This window comes from Camelus bactrianus, chromosome 6 (genome assembly GCF_048773025.1).
Source record: "Camelus bactrianus isolate YW-2024 breed Bactrian camel chromosome 6, ASM4877302v1, whole genome shotgun sequence".
Lineage (NCBI taxonomy): Eukaryota > Metazoa > Chordata > Mammalia > Artiodactyla > Camelidae > Camelus > Camelus bactrianus.
In genome coordinates this window covers 29,942,668-29,967,125 of record NC_133544.1, presented here as the reverse complement: position 1 = coordinate 29,967,125, position 24,458 = coordinate 29,942,668, and the positions used below count along the sequence as shown (strand labels likewise).

Genomic DNA, 24,458 nt, shown 5'->3' with positions numbered 1-24,458 from the left:
TACTTTATGTACCTTGTTTTCTTAACAATATTTCTTGGAAATCTGCTTTTAAATATATAGAGAGCTCCTAATTTTTGAAAATAGCTTCATAATATTTAATAATATTATACAATAATTTATTTACCCAGGTTCTTATTGATGGGCATTTGAATTATTTTTAGTCTTTTGCTGTAACAAGCACAGCTGCAATGATGATTAGTTCATAAAGTGGGATTTCTGGTCTCATAAACTCTTGGGCTGATACAGTATTAACTTTTATATTTATTGTTCTGTTTTTAACTTTAATATCTTTAACAATTGAGATATAATTCACAATAATATAGTACAATACAACTCACCACTTTAAAGGGTTTAATTCAGTGGACTTTTTAAAGTATATTCACAGAGTTGTGCAACCATTACCACTATCTAATTCCAGAACATTTTCATCATCCCAAAAATAAACGTTGTAGCCATTAGCCATCTCCTGCCTTCTCCTCCCAGCCCCGGCAGCCACTAATCTACTTTCTGTCTCTGTGTTTGCCTACTCTGGACATTTCATATAAATGGAATCATACATAATGTGGTCTTTTGTGTCTGTCTTCTTTTACTTAGTATAATGTTTCAGTGTTTCAAAGGCTTATCTATATGTAGCATGTATTGGTACTTCATTCCATTTATGGCCAAATGACATTGTATGGATATACCATTTTTAAATTTATGGACATTTTGGCTTGTTTCTATTTATTGGCTATTATGAATAATGTTCCTTTGAATATTTGTGTGCAGGTTTTTCTATAGACATATGCTTTCAATTCTCTTGAGTCTATTATACTTGGGAGTGGAATTTCTGGGTTATTTAGTAAGTCTATATTTAACTATTTGAGGAACTATCAAACTCTTATCAACTGTACCATTTAACATTCCCACCACAATGTATGTTCCAATTTCCCCACATCTTTGTCAACACTTATTATTTTCCTTTTTTAAAAAAAAATTATAACTGCTCTTTTAATGAATTAGAAGTGATATCTCATGGTTTTGATTTGCATTTTCCAATGACTAATGATATTGAACATCTTTTTGTTGCTTATTGGCTATTTGTGTATCTTCCTTGGAGAAAGGTCTATTCAGATTCTTTGCCCATTTTTAATTGAGTAATTTGTCTTTTTATTGTTGAGTTGAAAGATATTCTGGATACTAGACCTCTATCAGGTATATGATTTGCCATTATTTTCTCCCATTCTGTGGATTTTCACTTTTTAGATATTGTCCTTTGAAGCAAACATTTAAAATTTTTTTAATGAATTCTACTTTATTTTTTTCTTCTGTTGTTTGTGTTTTTGGTATCATATTTACGAATCCATTGCCAAAGCTGAGGTCACAAAGATTTACTCTGTATTTATTACTGTAGCTTTTACATTTAGGTCTTTGATCCATTTTGAGATAGTTTTTGTATATGGTATCAGGTAAGGGTCCAATTTTATTCTTTTGCATGTGGAAATACAATCTCAGAATTATTTGTTGGAAAGACTATTTTTTCCTAATTAAATGGTCTTGGCATTCTTGTTGAAAATCAGTTGACCATAGATCTATGTGTTTACTTCTGGACTCTTAAATACATTCCTTTGATCGATAATCCTGTTCTTATATCAGCATCACACTGTCTATATGTATAATCCCCCTGTAAAGAATGCCCCCAAAGGAAAAATACCCTATTAGAAGTAACAAGTGAGTTCTCTAAGGCTGTATGCTACAAGATCAATATACCCAGATCAGTTGTGTTTCTATACACTAGCAATGAAATGTGAAAATGGAATTAAGAAAATAATTCCACTTATAATAGAAAGAAAAAGAATAAAATACTTAGGAATAAATTTAACCAAGGAAGTCAGCTCTCCCGTCTGTGGGTTTCACTTCTGTGGGTTCAACCAACCACAGATCAGATTTTCCATTTGCAGGTTTCTGGTAGCAGGGATTCCTCCTGCAACCAATCTCCCATTAGTACTGAGGGACAGGGATGGCAGTATTGTTGTGCTCTGATTTCCAATTTTAACCCCTTGCATTTGGAGATTTCCCTGTATTCATCTGAAATTCATCTATTTTTTTAAAAACAAAGTTCTCTGTGTATCTTATCTAATATTCTTATATATTTGGAGAGAAGAGAGAGTAACTGTGTATCTGTGTGAGTGGTTGGAGAGTTCTAGGTTAGATCTTTCCCTCATATTGCTGGAATTTTATCAGTAGATTTTCTAGGTGTAGATAGTTTTTGGTAGTTCCAACTCAATTTTAAGAGAAAGATATTAAGGACTTTTCAAGCATAAATTAAATGGAGCATATTAATAACAAAGTGATGATAAATGACTACATGAAAAATTTTAACATATACACAGTAGAAAAATTTTAAAGGATAACAACAAAGAGGTAGAAATATTTGTAACATGTATGTTGATAAAGGGCAAATATATCTCTATATAAAGTGTTCTTTAATATGAGTGAGAGAAAAAATGTTAGCCCCTAATAGAAAATGGCCAAATAATATTTTTTAAAAAAGAATTCACAGAAGGAATACAATTGGCTAATAGAAAAAAAAAAATAGCTTCATTGATGAAATACATGCAAATTAGAATAGTGACATGTTACCTTTTTTGCCTTGCATATTTTCAAAAATTACATGTTTTGTGGGCAGGTATGGAATGGAAATGCTCAGATAACTCAGTAGCAAAAGTGTAAATTGGCATTACCTTGTGGAAGACGTTTGACAACACATAAACTTTGGTATAATATATCTGTATAATTTAAACCAGTAGTTTTACTGCTTGGAATTTATCCTAAGAAAATAATCATTTTTAATATAGAAGAAATACAATGATGTTCATCCCAGCATCATGTTTAGTGGCATGAATTTGGAATCAACAATAGAGAAATATTTAATTACACACAGTAAACTATTTTAACATTATTAAAATTAATATTTTTAAATGTAGGCAAATTGCTCTTCATGTAATGTTAATGCTAAGTGAAAAAGGGCAGTATACCAGGCTATGTAAAAAGTATGATAATGGTTCCATAAAAAATAACAATCATGCCCACAACAACTGTTAAACAAGTACATGCATATACATATAGAAAAATAAAAACTTCTTTATATTAGAAATAAATACCCCCATCTTATCGACAGCAATTATCTTTAGGTGATATTTGCTTGTTTATATAGTTCTGAATTTTCCAGATTTTTCAAGAATAAATATGTATTGCTTTTTAATTAGGAGAAAAGTACAATAATTATGAATAAGATGTTTTCACACAGATTAAGCAGATTATTATGGTGTGGTGGGAATTTTATCCATATGGCCCTGGGATTTTCTTCTTTCAGTTTATGAGCTGAAGTGCTGACAGTTGTGAACTGGTTTGCTAAGTGATAAGAAGCAGCCTTGAAATTTGAAGTATTCTAAATCTTAAGGATTTACAATGAAGAAAATACTTGGGCAAATAGTGTCAATAAGCCTGATATGTATTGTTGACTTGTCACCAGTTCAGTTAACATCTGTGTGATGATAACGTTATTCCTTCCCCATTTGTTACAGTCTCCCGTCCCACCCTTCACCCAGCCCATGCAAGTAGTTCTGTGTTGCAGTAATAAGCACTAGGCCCATTTGAGTAGTTCTCTCTCACTCTAGCCCCCTTCCAAAACCTATCACGTTCACTTTAACTGTTATATTTATTGTTGCGAATTTGTTAATGGGATTTCCCTAAATAAGGACAACCATCCTCCTGGTTTTAGGATCATGGTCTCTTTAATTATAATGGAGTTGTCATATTATGTCTCAAGTGGAAATCTGAGTTAATTCAACCTTATTTTGCATCTCCTATGTGCCACTGTACTAATATTAGGCATATAGTAAGGAATGGACTGTATGTAATCTCTGCCATTCTGTAGTTTCCAGTGGAGACTTTATAGTATAGAGGGGAGAGAATGGTGGAGTAATTTAAAAAATGAGCTACTTTATGGGCTTGAATGCCTGGTTTATAATTTAGCAGCTTGTTATTTAACCTCTCAGTATCCTCACCTCTAAAGTAGAAATAAAAGTACTTTCTTTTATCACTCTGTATTTCCTTATACTTTCCCCTTTTCTTCATTGAACTTTTCACTTCTAAGACATTATGGTTTTTGTTCATTTAGTCACAATAATGTAAAATCCTGGAGGACAATCGCTTTGTCTGGTTCACTAACGTCTTTCTAGTATCTAGCATAGGATCTACTGCATAATAGCTCTCAGTACATTGCTGTTCCTTCTCCTGGGAGCATTCTTCCTACATATCTGCACACAGCTCAACTTCATGCTTTATTTAGTTCCTTGGTCAAGTATCACCACAATGGGGAGGCCGGAGGCCTTGCTAGACAACCTCTTCTACGAAATAGCATCCTCCATTATACTCTAGTTTATCCTGCTTTATTTTTCACCATAACACTTAACACTACTGATGTTATGTGTCTATCTATTTTCTTGCTTGTTGTCTATATTTTCCACTAGAATATAAGATCTCTGAATGCGAGGACTTTGTTCACTTCTTTATCCTCAGTTTCTTACCAGGCACATTAGGCTCTCAAATGTTTGCTGAATGAATAAATGAATAAAACTGTTGAATATATGGATGAATAGGTAAAGGAATAGTACTTACTTTATAGGGTTGCTATGAAAATGAAATGAAAAGATTCACATGTTGCACTTCCATGATGACTGACACAAGTAGATGCTTAATAAATGTTAGCCATAATATAGTGTTGCTCAGAATTTCTAATTCTTAAGAACAAATTTGCAAAATTAGTTTTTGTTTTTTTGTTTTTTTTTGGTTTGTTTTTACTATTTTATAGGAGAGAAAATTGAGGTCAAGATATGTTCAAGGTGTAGTAAGTTCTGGTTAGTAAGGGCTAGTTCTGGGATTCAAACTTTAACCTGTCTTGTTCTTCAACTGTGGCGTGTTTTACTTTGCTGTGTTGCTTTCAAAAAAAAATTAAAGTAGGCTCATGGGGAAGGTAACATTTGAACTGGCTTTGAAAGATGAATGAGAATTTGCTTGGCATACAGTGAGGGAAGGGCATTCTAAGCAGAGGGAACACCGAGAGCAATGACAGAAACTGTGGTTATGCAGGTGCACTTGTGGGAACTAGCTCCCTACTCTGAAAAGCAGCAGCAGAACTTTTATAATTGAGATGGTATGGGCACTCTGGCTGCCAGCCTTGTCATTGGATTTTACAAATCTTAATGGATAACTCTCTGGCACACAAGCAGTAGACCTGAGTTGTCCAGAATGGTAGCCAGTGGACATCTGTGGCCATTTCAATTTAGATTGAGATTAAAATAAAAAATTAGTTCTTCAGATGCACTAGCTGAATTACAAATGCTCAACAGCCACAGGTGGCCAGTGGACTATTATATTGCATAGTAACGATATGGAACATATCCATTGCAGAAAGTTCTGTTGTACAGCACTGTTATAGACAGTTAACACATGGTTAGGTAGAGGACACTATCAGAACATTTACGTAGAAGAGTAGAATAGTGAATAAAAAAGAGCCTAAAGTTTCCCAAACTACAGATCTTTTTAAAAACAGAGTGGGGAGCAGTGAATGGAAATTCTAATCTAATCAAGCTCTAAAAGGCCAGTTAGGCTTTTGTTTTTCTTTATAGATGAAAACTTCAATGTATTTGGCTTGGATAGAGATACAAAGTCAAAAGCTTCAAGAGTTCTGGGACATTACTCCATGGATGTAGATTAAAAATCATCGAATGTGCTTCCCTACGCCGCCTCGTTACCCTGGCATGCCAAAACAAATGGAGTCAGAACCTTGGAATAGCCAGTCCCTGATTTAGACTCTGAACTGTTTAGACTGATTACTCATTAGGTAAAGAATTGACTTTACTTAATATGGATCTATAATCATCTTCATATTTACAGAAGTTTATATTCCTGGCTCTTGTCACTTCACAAAAACTTCACATAAATCCTCAAAATAACCCCATTGGTTTGGCTCTGGTTCTTCAGATGGAGAAACAAGCGTGCAGGTGAACTTGTCCAATATGATATAACCAGGAGATGGTAGAGCCAGTAGGCAATCTCACATTTTCTGACTCATTCTCTCACATTTTCTGTTCCTCAAACCACCTTTACACTAGGGATACATCTCTTTAACCTGGGTAAAAAGAAAAGTAAAAGTCTTATGACCAAAATGAGAAGAGCTCAGATGAAAGGTAGGATGAGAGTGCTTAAAAAAGTGACTGTTTTGGGAGCAACAGGTTGATCCTCAGAATCAGTGGAAGCCACCAAAGTCCTTTCCGTTAGAGTAGTGAGCGAGTTGCTTGATGAGAACAGTCTGATAACACTTGGTAATTCACTTGACTTGCTCTACTGAGGAGCGGCTGAGTGAGACAGCATGTTTGATGCTGGGAGTCTACTGAAGTATTACAGGTGAAAGATGACCTGTGCTTGGACTTTGTAGAAAGAGATTTAAGGGGGGTGAATTTAGATACATTAAAAAAAAGTTTATTTTATTGAGTTATAGTCAGTTTACAATGTTGTGTCAATTTCCAGTGTAGAGCACAATTTTTCAGTTATATGAACATACATATGTTCATTGTCACATTCTTTTTCACCATGAGCTACCACAAGATCTTGTATGTATTTCCCTGTGCTACACAGTATAATCTTGTTTATCTATTCTTTATATACCTGTCAGTATCTACAAATTTCGAACTCCCAGTCTGTCCCTTTAGATACATTTTGAAGAAAGAATACACATCATTTGGCATAAGGATCATTAGTCTAACTAGTTACTGAGGCTTAAAATGTTGATCTTCCCAATTCTACACAGGATTGATTGTGTCATCCATCTTCTGGACTATGATAACATGTTGTTTACACCTATTTTATAATATTCATTACGATCAAACTTCATGTTCATGATTTTCAAGTACCTTGAACAAAGTAGGGTCTCCATAAATGTTTGCTGAGCTGAAACTAATCATCTTTGACCATTCTTTCTTATTCTCATACTTAATAAATTACCAATTTGTGACCATTTTCAAGCTTCCTCTAGTCTGTCTGTTTCTATACCCACTTCTTCTTTCTCTGCCACCATTCTCATTCAGGCACCAGATATTTATTTTGTGGACAATTGAATCGTTTCTTAATTTTGTTTTGTTTTTTCTTCCAGTCCTTTAATCCTCTAATCCAACCTACATATGACATCTAGATTACCCTTCTTCATATATTGCTATTACAATTTCACTCTTTTTTCAGTGGCTTGTCATGATCTCTGAATTAAGTACACATCTGTAACTTGATATTCAAATCTTTTTGTATCTAATTGGAACCTAGCTTTCCACAGTGCTAAGGAAAGTTTTAAAGGAAGTGAGTTAGTTCACCAGAATTGCTTGTTGATGTGTTTAGATGGCTTTGAGATTCAAAATAGTTTAAAGACATAAAGCAACATAAGACATGACTTGAAAACAATACAAATCAATATATAACCAACTGCTCTACCATGTGATTAGTCCACAGATGCTATAGAAGTTCAGAGCAAAAGATCGTTGAAACCTTGGGTCATCAGACATATAACTTCATTGGAGAAGCTGAGAGTTGTTTGGGATCCTGTATCATTTATTCATTTTATTTATTCAAACCAGATTTCTGCCTGTTTTTCTAACAAATATATAAGGTTTTAGAGTAATAGGCTCTGTTTTGTCAATATAAAAATATTTCCTTTGTCAGAAGAATTCAGATGCTTATGAATAGATGCTTGTGCTTAAATGTCATTATTTTAATTGTTACTGGATCCCTTCCCAGAACTTTGGAAAAAAAAATATATATATACCCCCGTATACCTGAGCTGTTTCTTCTGATCAGCTTCTACTATAGACAATTGGTTTGAAATCATGTTGGAATAATTTGAGGAAAAGTAGTATTTGGCCAATATAGCATTTGAGTATCATAAAATTTAGGTTTCAGATAGGGTATGGCATTGTTTAAGCTCAACTTATGATATATAGAATTAGTCAATTATGTAGTAATATAGACTCAAAAGTACTATTTTAATGGATGATAAGTTTTTCTGCATGGTTAGCTGCTCTGTTTTGTTTTTACTTAGGGTCTTAATACAAGGAAATTTGTATTTCTTTGTATTTTGAATGAAAGAAATGTAAAATGTCATCCACATTAGTAGAAATACCAGATGCCTTGAAATAATACTTCTAATTTTTTAGAGATTTTCAAAACTGGAGGGTGTAAATTGGCTAGCTGTACCTTTTTGGTGACTGGGTTGGTTACTTTTCTTGATGACTGTGTTAACTAATTAATTCAGCAAGATAACTTGTTTCTATTACCATGACGTGGACACCACCTTACCTACTAGTGTTCAACTCGTATCTGTTCTTAGTCTTTAAAACGGCTATAAGCCTATACTTATTATTTTTTATTTACTTAAACTTTATTTACTTTTGCATTCCTAAGCAAAATGAATAAAAATTTTTATACATATGATTTCATTTCCCTACTCCACTACTCATTCCAGTTTCTAAGGGCCTTCTGGTTTACAGGCTCTTAAAAATCTTTCTCCTTCCAATTTGAGTTTAAATAATTAGCTTCTTCCTAATTTGGAACCTCAACTTGAAAACTAGTATGTTTGATTTGGCATTAGATTGGGCATCTTATTTTAGATGAGACTATATAACTTTGGTTTTAGGTGCTCATTGAAGTGTTTGTCAAGCAGCATCTTTGTAGCTTTGAAGAAACTGGAAAATAGCTTTTCTACTAAGATTATGATTCTCCTTGACAGTCATTTTCACTGCAGTTAGGTCCTGGCTGTACCAATTCCAGTTTAAACAACTGGACTCTGAACCTGTTTTTGTTCTGAATAAGAAGTTTATTTATATGTTCGGGAGTACAGAGGCACAACCTGTTAACAGCTGTAAATTTGGTTGATTAAGCTGTGTGTGGACAAATTTACTAGGAGGAACTGTTCCCTAAAAATTCCAGTTCACTTACATATGAACGTAGTCTGGCTGTTTCTCACTAGTTTCCATCATTTCCTGCCAAGAATAATAAACATTTTCTTGCAAGGGATCAACACTAAAGGTTAGAAGTGTTCAGTGTTTTATCAATCACACTGGGCTGTCGTGAATCTCAGTAAACAAACACAGAGATATCTGTGTAGATGCCTAGGGAAGCAGTTGGACCCTAGAGAGATCATTTCTGTCAGACTGTCTTCAGACCTTTTAAATGTAGGTGAGTATCAATTATGAGTAGACATTTATTGTAATGGAAATTATGGATGTTTGGGTCTACATTTTCACTTACCAACAGTTCAGGGAAGCTTGTGTTTTTAGTGGATAATAATAGGCTGGGGCCAGAAACAGTGTTTTCTTAATTTAGTGTAACTGTAGATACGATTATAAGTATTACAATAAAAATGAGTTTATTAATTTAAACTTATAGTATTCAGCATTTCCCTGTTGTGGCCTGTTGGGCAAACTATGGCCTGGGGGCCAGACTGTAGAATGTTTTTGTGGTAAGTGCAAGCTAAGAATGGTTTTACATTTTTAAAAGTCTGTAACAAACAAATAAAGAAGAATATGCATCAAAGACTACATATAGCCTTCAAAGACTAAAATTTTCATTATCTGGCCGTTTAAGAAAAAGTTGGCCAACTCCTGCTAATACAGATTAGCAATAGTCATGATGATGGTCCAGTACAAGGATCCAGTAAGTAAATGCCATCTGAATCAACGAAGCAAGATGAAAATATGTTTTTCAGAGTTTTAGTTTTAGGGTATTTTATTTCTGATTTGCACATGATATATAAAAGAGATAATACCAGTATTCTTATGGGGCTATTACGAGCATTGAATCATGGCTCCTTGCAGTACCTTACACATGGGAGATAACTGTTAGCTGTTGCTGTTGTTATCATAATGTGTTGGATAACTGACAGTTGTTTCTTTGTTTTATGAGTCTCCCTTCTATTTTATCTGTGCTCTGTTTGCTTTGTGTTTAATTTTGTAAGCCACTTTAAAATCTTTTTGAATTTAGTGAAATGCAAATCTTAAGTGCAGCAGTTTTATTGTTCCTATTCCTATGGCTATGTAACAAATTACCCCCAAATTCAATGGCAAAGAATGATCAGTTATTATGCCCCCAGATTCTGTGGATCAGGAGTTTGGACAAGCCACAGCAGGGATGGCTTCTCTCTGTTCCACAATGTCTGAAGCTGGAAAACTCAAAGGCTGGGAACTGGAATCATCTGAAGGCTCATTCATTATGGCAGTTGTTGCTGGCTATTGGCTGAGAAGACTCCCTTCCTTTCCACATGGGTCTCTCCTTGTGATCTCTCCAAATAGATTGTTTGAGCTTCCTTATGTGGGCTATCTGGGTTTGCTGGAGCATGCATTCCAAAAAGAGAGAGCCAGGCTGAAGCTGCATCCTTTCTCTGACATATCCTTGGAAATCACATAACATCATTTCTTTCCTACTCTGTTGGTCAGAATAGTCACAAGTCTACCACGTTCAAGGGGAGAAGAAAAAAACACCGTTTGATGGGGAGTGGCGAGGTTCTGGAAAAGCACTGAGACTTGCAGTGTAGCTGAGGACATTTTTTGGAAATATAGTTTACTATAATTATATAATTTTTATTTATATATAGTTTTATTTATTAAACACATATGATTTAATCAATATTCTAGGTACTATTCTAAGTACTTTACAAATATTAATTCATTTAATCCGTAACAGACTTATTTTTACAGATGAAGAAACTGAATCAGAATATTGGATTAACTGGAATACAACTTTCTCTTGATGGATAATGAAGTTACTGTGATTTGTTTAACTTGCATATTATGTATTTATTTAAACATTAAAAATATTTCAAATGCATATTTCTGTTTCTTGTATTAGAATAGATTTAAGAGAAGCACAGTTTCTAATAAGTAATTCCTTAAATGAGTGCAGTGGTCAAACCTCCAAGATTCCATCCTTACATATTCTTAGAGCTGGGGCATGGTAAATAAGTTGGGATTTCTTCATGAAGCAGTTTATAAATGAATCAATAAGTTATGAATAATAGTCTGTTTGACAACAATTTTGGACTAACTTACCAAACCTGATTGACAGATTGATTCTGTGTCCTTTGGTGAAAATAAATACAGTATCTTGGTCTAGGTGTGGAAATCTTACCCAGTTGGTATCTTTTCCTTCATTGGTATTGAAGTCACAACTTTTTGTTGGTAAGGTCAGGGGTCTTTCAGCCTCTATTAGCATGAAGTTGTTTTATCAGGAACAAAGATCTCCCCCTCCCTTTTTCTTCTTTTTTTCATTAACAGTATGAATGTATATTGGACACATTTCAGGCCCTGAGAGTGAGTTAATTAATAAATTAATTAATTAATCAAGCATTCATTCATTTATTTTTAACATCTGTTGATTCTGCTTTGGAGATTTAGTAGTTTCTGACCATGTTGTTTATAGCTTTTCAATTTTCTCTGTCCGTCAGAATTCAGTAGTGCTATTTTAAGGATGGGCCAAAGTGACTTTCACTCTGGTACATTTGTGATACAGTTATGCTATATCTCCTGGTCTCTGTATGTATAAATGTATATATGTGTATATGTGTATATGTGTGTGTGTGTGTGTGTGTGTGTGTGTGTGTGTGTGTATATCAAGTATAAAGTATGCAGATAAGAAAAGGGTACCCTTGTTAGATTATCAAACCGCAAATGAAATCTTTTTTTGAGTATTTAAATACTTTTCTTTCTAATTGGAAAATTTGAGGTGTCCTTTTAAAAGAGATATTTGATTGAGAGTAGAAATTTGCATAATCAAAACTTGCCAAATCTCACTTTGTTTTTTTTTTAAATTTAGAGATCCAAGAGAGCAGTACTACTCTGAATGTGAATGAACTGAGTACATTGATTGGAATGCATAATTTAGAAGCATGCTTTTTTCTTCTTTTTAACTTGGAAATAGTGTAAGAACGAATGCAAAAAGAAGGAGCCAGTGGATTCAGTCCTGTCCTGTCCTGCTGCTCACTCACTCATTTGTTTGAGAGGTGGAATGGTGAAGTGCCAAAGAGCAGGGGCTTTAGAGTTAGACTGACTGCGTTTACATTCCAGCTCTACTCCCATCTGTGTGATCTCGTTCTAGTTACCTAAACATTTTGTGACTCACTTTCATTGTGCAATGGCTGAGTTCTCTCATTGGTAAAAACAGCATCTATCTCATAGTGTTGTCCAAATTAGATGATTTAATATATGTAAAGTGCTTAGGACAGTGCTTAGTGCATTGTAAGCTCATAAATGCAAGCTCTTTTTCATTAATCCATCCTGCCACTCACTCAGTCACTCATTAAAGAAACAACATATATTGAACACCTACTGTGATGGGGATACAAAGATAAAGGTCTGCTCTGGAGTTATGAGTAGCATAGTGGGGCAGAGGTGTATAATAGTCTTTATAACATAGGATGAGGGCAGTGACGTGTTGCAAAGCAGATATATGTAAGTGCTGTGAAACGAAGAGGATGGAATTTCTGATAGCCTTAAACAATCATTTTACTTTTCCATGACACTATTTATTTATCTGAAAATGTTCTTTTTTGTGGATGTTTTAAAAGTTTTCAGGGCAAAACCTCTCCTTTCTTTGCATCCCTGTATTGTTTTATCTTACGGTATTTATCATTTTTTTTATCTTGTTAAATCATTATTTGTTCATATCTTATCTTCTTTGCTTGAAGACTTTAAATTTCTGTATCACTGACAGCCACTCAACACAGTTCAAAAATACTTGATAAACATTTACCAAAGTGGCTCAAGTAGTAAAACTGATTAAAGTGCTTAGATGTCAGTCTCTGCTTCCATCTTTCTGAAGGCTTTTTAAAGGCATGTCGAGGTAGAAAAATACACAGTTTGAGGGTGAAATGAACAGGGTATACGTACGCCTCACCATCTGAATAATCAGGCTAATTCTCTAGATTTTCTGTGGAGGTAAAAAGCCTCATTTGTATCATTTTGCAATTTCCATGGTATGAATACTTTCCCTGTGGTCAAATTCATGCTCCTGGTATGACATCACTGAATGCTGAGTTGGGAAGGGATATGTAGTAGAATACTGTTACATAGTAGTATTCCTGCCATATACATACAGTAGATGTAAATAACTGAGCAAAGATAGGAGTAAAATCTAGTAACACAATTAACAAATGATGAATTTGAGTATTATTTTTATTTTAATAAAATTTAATCATATTTAATTTTTAATGATGTCTGTCTTTAACACCTGGCTTAGAATATCCCTGAAAATTTAACAATGAGAACTGGTGAACGTGTACAAGCTGACTCGACCACATCTCTTTATCCAGGTCCTGCTGTTTACTGATTGTATGACTTCACCGCTAGAAGCTATGCTAAGGGTATTATCTGTGAATCAGAAAAAGCACAAAGATGTTCATCATAGCATTATGAATATAACAAAAAGCAGCCTAATTGTTTAAAGTGAATTGTGGTTAAGTAAATTTATTGGAATGTTTCCTGAAATTAAAAGTGATTCTTTGAAGATTTTATAACAACATGGGAAAATGCTATATGTTTAAGTGAAAAAGAAAAGAAAGATACTAAATATCTAATTTATATAGAATGATCAAAAATTTTTATAAATATAAAACATGCTAATGAGAAGGAAGTGTTAGTGGTGAGGACATGGCTGTGTTCTTTTCTTTATCCTTTTCTTCATTTTACAAATTTCCAGTAGTGAGTGTATTTTGTACTTACTATGAAAACATCGTATCATTTCTGTCACAAAACCAAATTCTAAATAACACCTCTAATTTTTGTCAGATTAAAAGGCACTATCAAGATAGATATTTTCTGTTTTAGAAATTGAATATTTTCTTCTAAGAACCAATAAAATATACAAATTGAATTTCCTTTTTATAGATCAATACTGGATTTGTTTTTTCCCCAGAGACTTTAAGTATAGGCTATCACAGATTTCCATGGAAGATTTTGAATTTTTGTAAAAGTATCCTACATTAAACATTTTAACTCCAGAATTACCTACTTTAAATAACTGCTTAGTAGTTAAGTAGCTATCACTTTAAAAAAAACTGAAGATATATTGTTCCAAAATTGATGCTGGGTCCTGTGTGTCCCACATTCCTGCCTAACTTAGACATTGTTAAAATTTTATTTGATCATTTATAGCTCTTCTTTTGTGAAAGAAGTTTTCAGACCTTTTCAAATTATCTTTAAAATATAAGCAGATAATCTAATTTCACACTATTTTCTGGAATAGTTTTAACTCTTTTTCCCTGTCCCTTTTTAGTTAATAACTGGTTAACTTTAGTAGACAATTTAGAAAAGCTAAGCTTTTGTGTAATTTTTCCCCCTAAAGATTAAGATGTGATGAAACAAATCACCTGTGGCATACCTTGTAGTAGGAAAATGCTTTTTGGGTGACTTTTTAAAAGTACTAATTTAAACATCAAAGCAAGTTCTATTAAGGTCTACCTTTGTTCCAAGGTTGTAATGTCTCTTGCCACTTTATTTACTTGGTTTGGATGCGTTTCAACAAGGATTTGGTTTAATGTAATTCTCTATATATTTATGAGGGAAGAATTGAAGCATTTCATTATTTCTTGAACCCAGTGATCTCTCCCTCCTAGGAACTTCTAGTACTTATTATTTCTGTGTTTTTGTCATGTGCTTTTTGAATTACTCAGCTTTTTGTTTGTCTGGATTGCCTTTCTAAAATACCATAAACTCCTTGATGTAGAGATGTGTGGGCCATGGGGTATGATAAGCAGTGAACCTTTGAGTAAGTACATCTAAGTTTTCCGCTTAGCAGCTATGAGACCTGGGGTAATTATTCTTTGGGCCTCAAGCCTCGTATCTCCAAAGTGAATATAATAATCTTTAGCTTGTGTGGTTACTAAGAGGATTAAAGGTAAAGTATGTAATGTTCCTGGCATATAGTAGGCATTCAACAAATGATTATTTTTTAAGTATCCAGTAGTAATTGAGTGAATGACTGTGTATTAGTCTACTTCAGCTGCTGTAACAAAATAGCACAGACTTGGTGCTTAAACAACAGAAATTTATTTTCTCACAGTTCTGGAGGCTCAAAAATCTGAGATCAAGGTGCCAGCCAATTCAGTTCCTTTTCCTGGCTAGCATTCAGTTCCATTTCCTTGGAGGAGAGCAGGAGAGAGAGAGGGATACGAAGTAAGCTCTGTGGTGTCTCTTACATGGCACTAATTCCATCTTGAAGGCCTCGCCTTCATGACCTCATCTAACATAATTACTTCTCACAGGCCAATCACATAGGGGTCCAGGATTAAGGCTTCAGCATATAAATTTTACAGGGACACGGTTAAATCCATAGCAGACTTTTTCAGGGAAATTTTGATTACTGAAACAGTCATTAAGCACATACAAAATTTTAATCATAGTCAAAACAAAGTTCAGAGAAGTTGACAACAAGATTGTAAAGGAGCTAAGGGGGAAAAGAGATGGGAGCAAAATCTACAAAGTATTGGTTCAATGCAGAAAATACTTTCAGAAAGCTGGCATGGTTGACAATGGCAGATTCTATACAAAATTCTAGCGGGAGGGAAGTTGAGAATCGGTCATCTTTGTGTTTGGTCATCTTTATTATTTATCAGTTTCTATTGGTATTCTTTTTATGGCCATTGACGACAAAGGCATGGGACTGAGTATAAGACATGTAGAAGGAAAGTGATTTAGAAGGCAATTGTATCATTTAAGGTTAGGCTGACTGCATATAACAAAAAAAGAGATGTCTATCTTATTGCTCCCTCGTCCCTAGCGTGCCTCCTCATGGTCCAAGAGGGCTGCTAGAGTTTCAGCCATGGAGTCAGTATTACAGCTAGCAAGGAGAGACTGTGCCCCTTCCCTGCAAAGGCACTTCTAGGAAGGTGCACATAGCACTTCCTCTTTGGCTGAAATTTAGTTTCATGGTCGTAGCTGCAAGAGCAGTGACAGGAAATACTGTCTTTTGGTTGGGCATCAATGTATCCAGCTAAGGACTGGGATTCTTATTATTAGGAAGAAGGGGAAAATGGGCCACGGGGGGCAATTAGCTTTCTGTGCAGCAGTTATTTTTATTTTCAATTGCTGTAATATTTAATAGGTAATTGATAATACATTGACATTTTTCAGAAAATAATTATTTTTCAATTATAAAAATATGTATTTCTAAAAAATACATAGAAAATTTGAGTTGTTTGAGATCACTCACGGAATATATTTTAGTGACTAGTCCAGACCTAAAGAAGGCAGTGAGCATGGCCTCTAATCCTGTTTTTCTTTTCTTTTTCAATGTGTGAACTATCAGTGTCTTTTAAAAAAAGTCATTAAGAATTACTTTTAAAAAGTACACTAGAAATGCAGTTCCTTTTACAGAACAACCAGAAAATACGGAGGACTGAAAAGTAGAAAATAATAGCCACTTACTAACATTTTTGGTCTACACTCGTTCAGGCTTTTTCTGTGTTCATATAAAAAAATTCATTGTTTTCATGTAATGGTTACAGAATTTAAGTTTGAGAAGATGAAAAAGTTTGGGAGATGAATGGAAATGATGATTGCACAACAATGTGAATGTATTTAATGTCACTGAACTGTACACTTGAAAATGATTGAAATGGTAAGTTTTATGTTATGCGTATTTTACCACAATTTTAAAAAACATTGATTGTTTGCAAAAATGAGATCATACTCAATATCTTATTTTATAACCTACTTTTTATATTCAACAATGAAAAGAGAACACCTTGCCACATAAGTAAATATGTTTTTGCACTGTAATTTTTGTGGCTGAATATTTATTTTATCCTTTGGATATACCACCTTTTATTGAGGGCCGTGTTAAAGCAAATAAAAAGGAGTGTTAGCCCTTTCGTTTTTAAGTGGATTCACAGAGAGCTTTGTGATGCATGGCAGAGGACCTGGGGAAATAACCAGATGGTGGAAACTGAAACCCCCCCTGGGTCCTTAAACTGTGTCTGCCTTGTTCAAATGACTCTCTAAATAAACTACTTTACTGTTCTGATGTCAACATGGCAGCTTTGCTTTTTTTTTTTTCCAAGTATAATTTTTTTTTATTTGTCTAAAAGGATGTTTATTCCAGACTAGTGGTTCTCTTGGATTTCTGCCCTACTATGTTAATGTCATATTAGAGGAATCAGGGCAAAAGAGAAGCATAGACGGAGAATATCACACCCTGAGAACTGGTTCCTTCACACAAGGATCGGATACCAGTGGTGGCAGGCATGTCTGAAATTTCAGCATTGGTAAGCCACCCGGAGGAAGGTTTTCTCCTGACTTGAGGTCTGGCTCTCCCTTGAAATGCTGTTTTTCCTACAGCTCTTCTGAGAGAATGCTTGTCATTTTCCCACACCTTCACTGTCATGGGGTCATTGTCTTCCCAAGTCCCCCCCCCCTCCCCTTCAGACCACCATTTCTTCACCTGCTGTAAAATACTCTGCTTCTTTGAGGATGCTTTTGCTACTTAGCTAAACCAGCTGTACTGTCAGTGTCCCCCACCCCCTTCCTTCACTCCCTGTCTTCGTGCACCTCCATTTCCCCCACTCTTCTTCCAGTACCTTTGTCTTTTCATCTTTTTTAAACTGCATCTTTGGTACCCTTTTCTTCCTCTCTTCTGAAATTCAGATATTTTCCTCTCTGGCCATAATTTCCTTATTTTTCCAGCTTATAGACCAAATCTTCAGCCTGATGGGGACTTGCAGTTATATGAGACTAATTCTTCACTCTCCTTTCTCTTCACTTTAGATTCCATGGACCATAACTCTAACTTACCTCTTGTCAACTTACTGAACTCTTTGCCCCCATTATCAGTCATATCTACTTGATAAATTCCCAACTGTGAGTGACTCTGAGCTTTTTCTGCATTTGCTCCTGAGCTGCTGAGTTCAGTTCAGAAAAATGCAGTGAGGCAGATTAATGTCGCCATAAATACATGGCCCTCACCTCATCTGTCCTCTCAGCGTTACCTAGCAATCTTGTTTCATTCCCTCAGTAACTCTGTCCTCCATTCTCCACGACAGTGTTTCTCCTGGGGCTCCTCCTGATCTCAGCTTGTATCCACAGCCTCACACAAAACTTCCCCTGAGCACCTCGTATAAAGTTGTTCTCCCCACACTCCCTCCGTCCTGTCACCCTGCTTACTTTCCTCCGTTAGAGTATCACGATGTGAAATGACCTTGTTTACTTGTTTATTTTATGTGTTCTCCCACATAAACAATGATCATGTGAACAGGAAGGTTATTTATTTATTTTTTTACTACTATGACCCAACCCCAGTGCCTAGAATAGTACCCAGCGCATTATGGGTGCTCAAAAAAAAAATTTGTTCAGTGAAAGAATAACAACTTCAGTTATTTTCTACTTCTTTCAAACATCTTACTCATTGACTCCTGTCTGGATACTCAGCCAATAACTACTTCCAAGTCAATAGGAAAGATAGAAATCTTCAGATGGATACTCCTTCCTCATCTGCCATCAAAAGTGTAAACCTTCTCACATGGTTATTTGTCCTCTGGCCCTTCTGTTATGAAAAATGGTTTCCCTCATTTCCTAAAGGCTGGATCCCCTCCTTTTCCACCTCAGAGGGGTCTTGATTTTTCTCTAATCCTGTCTGTCTCCCAGATTCTGTGTAGAGTATGATGATTATGAACGTAGGCTTTGTAATCAGACATGGATTCAAATTTGAGGTCTATTGCTGTGAAATCTTGTGCAAATTATATATCTCAGCCTTAGTTTTCTCATTTGTTAGTTGGGGATAATACTTATGTCCTAGGGTGGTTGTGAAGATTAAAAAAGATAGTATCTTTAAAGTGCTAAGCTTTATAGTCGGTACTAAGTAAGCTCTCAGAAGAAAGGTCTTTGTATCATTATTATCTCCCCTTCTACTCGCTCCTAAATTTATTGAGTTCACCTTTAAAAATTATTCTATTTCAGCTACATATTTAGCATTCTATTTTCTCTTCCCCAACACACTTCTCCAGTTTTTACCTTCTACTCATTTTGGAACCCACTTCAGTCTGTCTTCACAAACATTTCAAATTTTATTCCCAGTCTTAATCCTAAACTCACTACTTTCCCACCCATCCCTCTCCAAGCCCGTTCTGCCTCCAGTAACTTGATCTCCCAGTGGTTTAAGTCAGAAACCTGGGAGGTAGTCTTTTCCCCTACTTCTTCCTTCCCTGCATTTCATCACCAAGCAGAATTCTGATAATCACACCTCCTAAATATTTCCTAAATTTTTCTGCACCTCTCTTTCTTTAGATGCCGCCATTTCAGAGCAAAGAGCTATCATCTCTCCTGTGCCACACTTGCTTCATACTCCACACTGCAGATAGTGAGATCTTCTAAAAAGTGCAAAGCTGACAGCATCATTCCCCTTCCTAAACATTCCAGTGATTTCTTACTATCTTAAGGGCAGAGCCCTTCTCGATCATGTCCTGCTTACCTCTTCAGTTTTACCTTGCATCATTGTTCCCCTTGCCCATGCCCTGGCTCTATTGAATTTAATTTTTTTACACTTTGTTCAGCTCTTTCTTGCCTCTGAGCTTTCGCATTCTGTTCCACTGACTGTTTCATCATCCCTCTTTCCTCTTGTTCCCAACCTAAATTTTACTTCCTCAAATGGGCCTTCCTGCAGGGTTGCTGCCCCTGTGGTCAGTTCCGTAATTACCCCATCATCGCAGTGTTTGTTACATGTGATAGTTCCTTGTCTCCTCTCCAGACCCCAGAAGGCAGGAGCCACATCCTATGGGTTGGTCAGTGTATTCCCTAGTATAGAGCCTGGCCTACAGTAGATGCTCAACAAAATTGTCTTAAATGTTGTTGTTAAATGATTAAGCGAGGAGAAAAACCATCTTATGTCACAACATTTGTTAGGGCTAGAGCTACATATGGTCTTCCTGTATTTAGCTTTAGTGACTATATCTTTAAACATAAGTAAATATGAAAAATAATAAGACTGCTTTTCAACACATGCTCTTATTTTTTCTGTCTTCACACATTTCCCTTATTTTAAAATCTTTTCATGTTTGTTTTTATGCTGCACTACAAACACCAATTTTTTCCCCCATTTGGATGCTTCTGAGTGTAAATGCCACTTAACATCAGCACGTCTGCCAACTTGCATTCAGTCTTCCAGCTATATTTGGATGACATGTCCATGGACAATTTTGTGAAGTTTTTCAATGAAAAGTTGAGTTTAAATCATGCGGTGCATTCTGAAAAATAGCGGCGTCCACCGAACTGCCTTGTTTTCCAGCAAGCTGAACAGAAAGCGTCAGGAGAGAGGAGGGCTGTGGCCTAGGCTCTTTGGGCCCCTTCACAGCCCCTCCGGCAGCTTGTTGCACACTTGGAGACTGTGGAGGGGAAAGCTGGTGATGGATTAATGATCCTCTCCTTCCTGGTCCACAGTGGGTCTAAGTAGGCTCTGAGCTGAATCATCCCTGGCAGGGAAAAATGAATGCTCTGGAAAGACCTGGGTGAATAGAGCCTGCTAGCTAAGAATGCATTTTCCTCAGGGTTATTTAGGAGAACTTCATTATGGAAGGTAGTTGATACTGACTGTGTTGTTGTTGGTCCTAAGGAAGAAGTCTTTTTTTTTAACCTGAGATACAAACGGATCACTATACATTAGTGTTCCTTGCCTTGCTGATATGACCACCAACTGTTTGACTCTTTGATAATGCAGTTTGGGGAGCTTTTGTTCATTTTTCAGTGCATGTTAGATCAAAAATGTAATTAGAAAAATTTTACAAGGAAATATTCCTAATCTTGCAATTATTGGGCCTTTCATAGCATTGGAAGATAGGATTTGTCAGAACTCTCTCCTGACCCAGAACAGATTAGACTTGTTTTTAGATCAGTAAGGATTATTTGTTTATAGTTTATTTATATAACCCCATCTGATACAAAAGTATCATTAACTAAAGTCAGTTTAACAGATGTCCCCTGTGCATACTTTCAGGCAGACCTAGATACCACTCTTAAGAAAAAAAGGTAAATCTGTTGCTTTAAGATCCCTCAGAGGAAGGTTAGGCTAGTTAATTATAAAAAAGTCCTTTAGGAAGAAAGAGCAGGCTGTTCCAATTTTTTTTTTAAAATCTGCTCTGGCAGTTTGTCTATACCCAGAATACCTGGAGGGCTCCTCTGAAGAGTCTGGGATTCCTAATGTTGCAAGTTAGGCAAATTCACCCCATGCGTCTTGGATTTCAAGCAGAAGCGAAGAGAGGATATGACGAAAGGAATTAAATCGGGCCTCTAACGTTAAACATAGCTGAAATTCACACTGGGGATAGGTCTGCTTCCTGGTTGCAATATGATCTCTGATTTTTTTTGGACTCTGATAATTTAATTTACCCAGTCTTTTTCCTTTATATAAACTGTGAAGAATTTATATTCATGGATTTCATCATTTTATCTCTTATTTCTGGGGTCTTTTTTTCCCCCTCTTTTTCCCTTATCTTTAAAAAAATAACTTGTGTTTGTCTTTTAGGAAGGTTGGCAGGATGTCTGGTTTTCAAGTGCTCAAAAAATGAGCTGTTTTTATTTTGTGCACATGCTCAGATACTCTCTGAAAATATCAAGTAATACAGGGAAAATTAATGCACGTCTTTAAAAAGTGAAGAATTACTTTCTCACAAATTAACAGATTCTGAGTTATATGCTTGGGTAGGATACAAAAATTAAAAAATACAACATTAATCTCCTCTTGTTGAGTACTAGTATGCAAGAAAGACTCACCTCATTACTACTCCAACACTCCGGAAGGTGGGTTCTGGCTGCCATTTATAAAGTTAACTCCATTTCTATGGGAAAAATAAATCCAGAGTTAGATATGGAAGAGCAGTCAGAACAGTTTTCCCCCTCTCATCACTTGCTTTTGCTTGATTGTAGTAGGAAGTTGGGGAAGCAGAACTGCTACTGATTTTCTAGACATTGAGAGGGCCATGCCTTCCTCTGGGAGAGCAGAGGATGCTCTACTACCCTTTGAAGCAATTTGGACTTGGGCTTAAATCCCTATTCTGTAGTTTTCTTGCTATTTAGTCTTCAGGAAACCACATTTTCTGATGCTCAGAGAGATTAAATGAGTTTAATACTGAGAGTGAGTAAAAATATGACATTTTATGTTTATGATCTGATTCACCTGGTCGAGTTGTGCCTCCTCTTTCAGAGCACAAAAAGGTAGGCACAGTCTCCAAAGTCTGTCACTATTATTGCCCTCTTGTTACTGACCATGATACCAATTTATTACTGTCATAGACTAAGATTTATAACAAAACATAACACCACATTCAGATATCCTTGTAATACAAACAAAATAACAGAATTAGTTACCGCTAGAAGTTAAAAGTTATCTACCACTTTTTCCTAGATGCTCATAATGATTAAAGGTTGGTTATATGGTAGATTTCAAACCCTAAGAACAAACACAGATTATGTCAAGATGTAGAATTTTTGCTAAGATTATTTATATACTTAGTCTCTTCTTTTTTACTCTGTGATATAATGTGATTTCATTTCACATTATAAATCTCCAAATGCTGCTCTCTTGTTATATAATGTTAGTAAGTATCTGGCATTTGAAATGTGTGGCTATTGTGAATTGAACTTCTGGGGGAAAAAAAGTAAACTGTTGCCATCACTATATGACCAATAGTTAAAACATAGAAATTATGTGCGTGGAGATGTTAGAAGATTCAATTGAAACCATTGTGCCCCAGTACCTTCATAACTTAAATGCAAATACTGGCATATATCCAGAAAGTGAGGTTCAATTAAGTGCAATTGTTTCAAAATCTTACAAAATCATTTTCCTACCAAGAAATCTTGGTAGCCATATTGCTGACTTCTCATGAGAGAGGCAGATAGGACTAAAATGAGACCTGAAATCTTTTTTTTCCACTAACTTTCTAATTCCTCATTTTTTTAATGTCAGGAGGAGCCAGGCCTAGAAATCAAGCACCCTGATTTTCCCTCTGGTTTTCCAATCATAAGTTTAATTATTCTAGCTGTCTCTTACCTGTTCAGATACTATAATTTGTGGTGATGGCATACATGGTTGTAACAAAAGTGGAAATTGGGTGTGATCTAGCTGGTAGCTTATGGGCTTAGTTTCAAAGACCATTTTTACCTGGAAAATAAATAAGAAAAGTTAGGCATTTTCTGGTGATCGGTGGTTTATCTGTCCCCTGTGTTGCACCTTGACTTAGCAGTGGTCTCTCAGGAACCCCCAAAACTTTTCCTGCCTATGTCAGAATTCATCTTTTTCCTGAAGAGAGCAAAGCTTCTATGGGCGTTATTTATTATATATAGTCTCACAGTATTCTAGGGAGCTAAGTAGAGTTTGCGTGGCTCTGTCTTTACTTTTAAAGTCAAGCAAGGAACAGATAGATCTCTTCACTAAGGTTATAAAATGAGGCTGTGGTAAAGGCAGAAAAAGACTCCTTAGTCAGAAACATCTCCTAATTCTGGCCCTTATGCCTAAGATGCAATAGATTGTTTGGCATTTCTCTAAACAGGCCTTTGACACTTAGAGCGTGTGGAAAGTATGTGCTTCCGTCAAAGAGTTTTGCTGTTTAGTTATTCTTTGCCTGTTAAAGTAATGACTAGAGGACTGAAGGAAATAGAAGGGACATCCAAAACTTATTTCAGCCTCTGCTTTTAGTTCATGGGAGCTTTGAACAGAGAATGCTTTTATTTCCCTGGGATTACTTTTCTGTCTTTATACTCAACTGAGAAAGAATTTTTCTTCAGGGCACTGCTGATATTGAGAAATTTGAAGGACATTATTACTGTTATTTTTATTAAAGCTTTATGTGTGAAAATTAGACTTTTGAAATAATGTATATTCCAATCCTAGACCACACTGAAAGAGAAGATTTGGGGAGTTAACTGCAAAATTCTACATTTTAAGATGTAGGTTTAGTGCCTTTTTTCCCTTTTTTCTTTTTTACCTGAAAGTCATTGCAAAACTGGATTATATTTAAACATTACCCTACTCAGCAATTTATATTACTATACATTAAAGTTTTAAAAAATGAAATTGTATGCTTTATAATATTCTGTTAAAATAATTTTTCAACTATGTTTTTGTTTGAATATTTATCACTCAATGGTTATTAAATTTATTATTTTAATTGTTTTACTCCCCACACTTTTTGTTTTTAAGTATCCATAATGCTTATTTGGAATTTTTAACATAAGACAGGAATTGTTTTTCTTCTTTCCCCTTCTTTAAGGGCTGCTTCGCAAATTAACCTGCATGCTTAAACCTGCATTATAATTCAGAAGAAACAGTGGAATCTGCTGCATTCAGTCTTTTTTGTAAAGCCAGGCTAGCACCACTGTCCTCCTGATCTCTTAAAC

The 24,458-nt window shown here is 35.4% G+C and overlaps 1 protein-coding gene and 1 long non-coding RNA gene across 14 annotated transcripts in view; both read left to right on the top strand.

The window, feature by feature from the left end:
• The window catches only part of RAD51B (RAD51 paralog B), a 696,422-nt gene that overhangs the window by 120,004 nt on the left and 551,960 nt on the right, over positions 1–24,458 (top strand). The window lies entirely within an intron of this gene.
• LOC141577905 (uncharacterized) lies at positions 4,426–12,012 on the top strand. Its single transcript, XR_012507480.1, has 2 exons — positions 4,426–9,264; positions 10,178–12,012. It is a non-coding gene; the product is annotated as an uncharacterized LOC141577905 (long non-coding RNA).